Below are 7,234 nucleotides of genomic sequence, written 5' to 3' on the forward strand. Positions count from 1 at the left end.
AAAACTAAAGGAGATAAACAATAAGATCTCTAAGCAAATAAAACATTTATATTCAAATTTTATTTAAATTAACTTATAAACAGCTGTAATTTAATCATTACTACTCTAGAAAAGAATTGTAAAAAAAAGTAGAAAAAGGCCTCCTTAGAGTTTTCTTTCCAAAGAAGGAAAAACACACAAACAAAAGTAGATTGAGTCATCAGAAATATAGTCTATAGAATTTTCAAATATAAAATATTTCATAACATATCATTATGTGAAAAGAATATTGAATTTAATAAAGCGGTTAACTGATTTCAGTCTGAGGCCAGATCTATCTAAGCACAATTAAATGGACATTTCACGCCATAAAATTCCCCTCATCTACCCTCCTTGAACGTTCAGCATGGCTCAGTGGTTGAGCGTTGACCTGTGAACCAGTAGGTCACGGTTCAATTCCTGGTCAGGGCACATGCAGGAGGTAGGCAATCAATGATTCTTTCTCATCATTGGTGTTTCTATCTCTCTCTCCCTTCCTCTTTGAAATCAATAAAAATATAACCCTGGCTGGTTTGGCTCAGTGGATAGAGCATTGGCCTGCAGACTGAAAGGGCCCAGGTTCAATTCTGGTCAAGGGCACATGCTCAGGTTGTGGGCTCATCAATCCCAAGAGGGTGTGCAGGAGGCAGCTAATCAATGATTCTCATTATTGATGTTTCTCTCTCTCCCTTCCTCTCTGAAATCACTAAAAATATATTTTAAAAAATATATTTAAAAGAAGAAAAGATGAATCTGATGTTATCTTAACTAGCCTATCCTACAGAAAAAGAAGGAAGCACCTAAGTTACTCTTATTAGGCCAGCATAACATTGATCTAAAAATCTGACCAAGATAGCACAAGAAATAAAACCACAGATTAACCTCACTGACCACCAGGGGGCAGATGCTCAACGTAGGAGCTGCCCCCTGGTGGTCAGTGCACTTCCACAGGGGGAGCGCTGCTCAGCCAGAAGCTGCCTCATGGCTGGCCAGTGCAGTAGCGGTGGTGGGAGCCTCTCTCCCGCCTCCGGCAGCACTAAGCCGTCAGTTGGACATCCCCCGAGGGCTCCCAGGCTGCCAGAGGGATGTCCAACTGCCAGCTTAGGCCCAATTCCCCAGGGATCAGACCTAAGTTGGCAGGTGGACATCCCCCAAGGGCTCCTGGACTGAGAGAAGGCACAGGCTGGGCTGAAGGACCCTCCAAGTGCACAAATTTTCATGCACAGGCCTCTAGTATATACATATATATTTGTTAAACCTCACCCAAGGATATTTTTCATTGTTTTTTAGAAAGAGTAGAAGGGAGGGGGAGAGACACAGAAAGAGAAACATTGATGTGAGAGAGACACATTGATTGACTGGTTACCTCCGGCATCCCACCCTCACCCCCAACTGGGCCCAGGAATTGAGCTTGCAGCCAAGGTATGTGCCTTTGACAGGAATCGAAACCATGATCCTTCAGTCTGTGGGCCAATGCTTTATCCACTGAGCAAAACTGGCCAGGGCTGGAAATATTTTAAATTTTTTATGATTTTAGATGGAAATGAAAAAAATGTGTTTCTTACTCTCCTACCTTTATAAACAGAGTGCTGTTTTATGCCTTATTTTGCTATGTTATTTGATTTATATTGGTTTCTTAGTGAAATTACACTTTCATACTTCTTACCTACCCTTCAGATCATCAGTGGAAGGTAAAATTTTTTCACATATTTATGGATTTGGCAATTAAATCATGTATATTCTTCCATAACTGAGGTAGCAAAATCTTTCCTGCTCTGGAGACAGGTTAGATTTTGGTGGAGGATGAAGATTGTGAGAAGTAGAAATGGTAGGACTCCAGGGAGAGGGTCAGCACATGCCTGCAGAAATATGCACACATGTATAGGTGGAAATATACCTGTAATACTTAATACAATTTTTCTGCTTTTCTCACTCAATGTTATATCATAAGCATTTTCTATGTCAGTAAGGACTTTATGATTTTTAAATGGCTGAAATTAATACATTGTATAGAGCAGAATATTTAACATTTATTTTTATTAGTGGGCCTTTTTCTATTCAAATAGAATCTACATAGAAATCTCACATATAGGTTAAGACAAGTTTCTGACTGTGTCATTAGGCAGTTTTGGCCACTATATTTTAATTTCTTATAGCTCTGTTGGTTTTCTGATGGTTTCTTCTGTTCTTATATCATGGGTTCAGTATCTTTTCATTTCTCTGAGGTTCTTAATTTAGTTTTACAATTGTGTTTTGTTTCCTGCATTGTCTCTGTTTCCTCCCACTTACATTTTCTGGTTTGATTGTTTTAATATGTATATTTCAGGAGGAAATTTTCTAGGGTCTGCAGATGTGCATCGATATTTAAGAGGGAGGCACTAAAATGCAGACTGGCACCTCTGTGCAGGTCGGTGAGGCCTGTCAACTGGTGGGCTAGACTATGGGATGACCAGAGGCTGAGCTGGATCTTTGTCATCGGCCCCCAAATGCCTGAGCCTATAGAGATCTATTCTTTGGGACCGTTCAATTCTTCCAGAGAGAAGTCCTGCAGTTTGGTGCGTAGAAGGTGCAGCCTGGTTGCTGGCATCTTGTGAAACTGGAGAGGGAGCTGAGAGTCTTTTGGCTCAGTGTGCAGACTTATTTCCCATTTTTAACCTGAAGCACCATCATCCCAACCCTCTGCCATGCCCACATTTTTAAGAACTGAATCTCTCTGTTTCAATGCTCCAGAGAATAAATATCCTATATCTTTGGGGGACAGTTAAAAATTATTGCCTGACTGCTCAAAGAGAAGGTGAGACCTAACTCTAATTGTTCCCCATAGAGATTTTTTCCACCAGTTTTTTTGCCACTTGCTTGTCCTCCACTGTTACTGATTTCTTAGTCTATCAGGGGTTGGGCAGGAGGGGGTGGGGGCAAGGGGTAGAGGAGATCAGCATTTTCTCATTAGTTCCTCCACAGGCATTCCTTCAACTTTGCCAGGTCAATTTTGACTTCTCCATCTGTTTTCTACTTCCTGATTTTATCGAATTTTTATGTCCACTATTGTTCCTTCTCTGTCCTATCCTTTGTTTTTAGCCCTTTGCTGTCATATTAGTGGAGTTTTAAAAGGAAGCAGAAGTAAGGCATGTATCCAGTCTTTCATACTTAACTGAAAGTCTCCTCAAGCAGTTTAAGCCTTCACTATTTGGGAAAATGTATTTTGTTTATGAAATATACGAAGATCTCCTAAAGCCTCACCATGGGTCCTATTGTATCATAATTACCTAACTATTACCCGAGGATTGGACATTTGGGTGGTTTCCAACTTAATATTACGGTAATGATACAATCTGAATATTTTTGTGCATAAATTACCATCCATGGTTATGGCTATTTTTAAATTTAAATTGCTTAAATTTGCATTTCTTCAAATGTATTTTTCTACCTTATACATTATATATATATGAGATCTGCATTTCTTCTTTTGTGAACTATTTATATAATAATATTTATGTTATATATTATTATAATATTTATATGTGCTGATTTGTTGTACTTAATGCAATATTTTTATTTATTGTTTGCCTTTTAATTTGTGTTTACTTTTGTGTGTAGATATTTCGAATTTTTGCACAAACACACCAGAATTTTTTCTTTATTTCTTCCATCACTTTTTGTTTTTAATTCTCACCCAAGGATATGTTTTCATTGATTTTAGAGAGAGCGAAGGGAGTGGGGGGGAGAGAGAGAAACATCAATATGAGAGAGAAACATTGATCAGTTGACTCCTATATGCATCCTGACTGGGAATCAAACTGGAAACTCCCTGACTGGAAATCAAACCTGAAACCTTTTTGGTGTATGGGATGATGCTCCAACCAACTGAGCCACCTGGCCAGGGCTCTTCCATCACTTTTAAAATTAAAAATATATCCTCTTGTTGGCATTTAGTAAATATTTTTGAATTTGGAGATAAAGACGTGAGAATCACTAGCATAGAGGTCAGAGCTGTAGTGCTGGGACTGCAGCATCTTACTCTTGGGAAAACGTGGCAAGAGAAGATTTGGGGGAGGGGGGATTTGAACTGGGGTCTAGGAAATGTCTACAGTAAAGGAAAGGAGAAAGGGAACTTGATGAAGAATTAGGCAGAGAGGTGTCTGAGAGAGCTGTGTGTGATTTAAAACCCCAATAAATTAAATGTAACAAAAAGAAGCTGAAAATAAATAAATACATAAATACTCTGAAGAGTGTAAAACCTTATGAAAGGGCAAGAGGATCTTGCCCCAGCATCACTCTTTCTTGCCCTAAGGCCATTCCTGCAGATGACAAGTGTGTTGAGATGGAGAGATAAATGTTAAATTTTCTGTGTGATGAAGTGCATCGCATCAGGGCCCCTTGTGTAATTCACCAGGCCCCCGTTAGCACTTACACGCACTGTCTTCTCAAGTGAAGTTAGTGCTGCCGAAGAAAAATGCCATGGAACCCCAGTGCTCAAGCATTCCTTTTCTCTCCCTGTTCAAGAAGAGTTCTTAAGGAGCTGAGCTACAAGACTCTTGTTTCTCAAGTGGAAAGCTTGGTTCCCCAGAACAGTGGTGAATACCTTCCATACAGTGGTTCTCAACCTTCCTAATGCCGCGACCCTTTCATACAGTTGCTCATGTTGTGGTGACCCCCAATTTCATTGTTACAAATTGAACATAATTAAAGCATAGTGATTAATCACAAAAACAATATGTAATTATATATGTGTTTTCCGATGGTCTTAGGCGACCCCTGTGAAAGGGTTGCGACCCACAGGTTGAGAACCGCTGCAAGTTAGGAAGGGCTACAGAACTCAACACAGTTGGTGGTGAACTACGATTTTCCAAATGGATATGTTGACTTTGCTTCTTCTGATTCTGGGTCCCATTCTTGGTATTTTCCTCTACCTCCCCTTCTTCACCATCACCACTCTGAGGAGAACTCTAAACCACCGTTTTGCAATGGTGACTCCTGGACAAAGCCTATTGTGTTTTTAAGAGGATTGCTTAGAATAGAAAAGTAATGCTGGACTTTTGAGGTGGTAGGACTTCTCAAAAGGGCAGGGACCACAGGATGCAAAGGTTGTGAATCTTCGTTGAAGATAGTATTTGCCCTATCATTTTATCAAATGTACTTAGTTACTTCTCAAATATTTCAATGTAAACCATATTCATGTAAAAGATTCGAGATTATTTAGCATCTTTATTTAGTCTTTTGGCCTAATTTTTAATAGCACCACTTCCTAGTTCTGTTAGATTTGCACTGATTTCATGGAAATTCATGTGAATACATCCTTAATGGTATAACCTGTCATTTTTCTGGGTCCAAATGCAGGGAATTCCGATCAAATTACCCTGGTGACAATTCTTTGGGTTTTCCGAAGATTGTTTTTTAGTAACAACTTGAACACGTAGGTTTTCATGGCCTTAAATATCAATGCCACTCAAAGTGACCCACACCTAAATCTTGACTCTTGGTTTTCCATTCTCATGAGAGGTACTGTGATGAAGGAGCTCTGATTTGAATAAACAAACATTTACTGAGTACCAAATGTGTGCAAGACCTAGTGATGCCATTCTTATGCTGTTTGTTTGGGTAGAATGCTATGTGTGCGCTGATGCAGGGAACAGAGGCAGGCAGGGTAGAGGAAAGCTTGGAAGGTTTTCAAGATTAATTAGCACAAAGGTGGGGCATTTGGGATATCTGGCACCAGATAGTAATCAACATTACTAATTATACTCTCATATTAAATCAGTTATGGTGGGTGAATTGGAGTTGATCAGCCAGTATGGTTAAGGATGCTGCAGCTGTTGTGAGCTTCCCTTTAAAATATATTTACATGTTTTTATAGTTCATGTTTTAGTGCAGTGGTTCTCAACCTGTGGGTCGAGACCCCTTTGGGGGTCGAACGACCCTTTCACAGGGGTCACCTAAGACCATCGGAAAACACATATATAATTACATATTGTTTTTGTGATTAATCACTATGCTTTAATTATGTCCAATTTGTAACAATGAAATTGGGGGTCACCACAACATGAGGAACTGTATTAAAGGGTCGCGGCATTAGGAAGGTTGAGAACCACTGTTTTAGTGTATTGCATTTTATTTTGCTTAATTTTTCTTAGAAAACATGACCCCCATTTTTTTCATTCATAATAGAAACTTGAAATATAAGAGTATGATGTGCAAAGAGAAAAATCATCTGGAATGATACATTCTCAGTCAAGTTACTACAGTATGTAGTCAACACTTTTTATTTTCAGTTTCTTGGCAAATATAGGAGGGTGCTCACAGTACTACAAAGAACATGTGATGGATCTTGAGGCATACGTTCTAAAGTGCATCGCTTCATTCTTAGACAGGAGAAAACTCTATGATGTATTCTGTTCATTAGTATTCCTATTCAGAAATTAGGTGGCATTTGAGGTTGAGTAGGGCTGGCTGGTGGAATAAAAAAAATAGGTATTTTGTTCTTTGAGCACATGTATGCTTCAGTAATATCTTTCTGGCAGGTTCAGGAGAGTGGCATGTAAAGCCTTGTGTGACCTTTCTTTAATTGGAGTACTGGTTTTTACAGATTCATCAGACTGTAATTGGGCTTAGCCTTTAGGGCACTAAGAAGATTTCTGTTCCATGTTTCAGGAAAATTAATTCATTTTAACTGAGTGTGTTGAATGCACATGATAGGCATTCAATACATATTAATTCAGTGTGCTCAAATAGGACATACTAATGAAAAAAGTCCACTTCTTTCTCTATTTTTTAAAAAAAAAATAATCTGATTAAGAATGTTTTTAGTAAGTGGCCACATATACTAACATATGAGACCTCTTAAAGAGAGAATATTCTGTCCCAGGTATTTTCTGTAAATTGGTAGGTAGAGCTAGAGTCTGTCAATTCTAGAGGATAGATCCAATTGGGGTTGAATACTTTTTGACAAGAATACTTCCATAGATGGCAGTGAGTGTATGTGTGCATTAAGTCATAGAATGCCTGCTTGTTTTTCTTTTGTTCTGTTAGCAGTCATTGATGACATTTATCTAAAAATACACTGAGTGGCCAGATTATTATGACCACCTGATGTTTGTAGGCAAACTAGCTATAATTTCGTGCCGAAGTTGCTAGAGGGCCAGACCATTATAAATAGGGAAGCAGGTTGTTTACCACAACAGTAGAAGTGATTTTTTTCTGAAGATATGGGTAAACAACG

The sequence above is a fragment of the Myotis brandtii genome, unplaced genomic scaffold, assembly GCF_000412655.1.
Source record: "Myotis brandtii unplaced genomic scaffold, ASM41265v1 scaffold266, whole genome shotgun sequence".
Taxonomy (NCBI): Eukaryota; Metazoa; Chordata; class Mammalia; order Chiroptera; family Vespertilionidae; genus Myotis; species Myotis brandtii.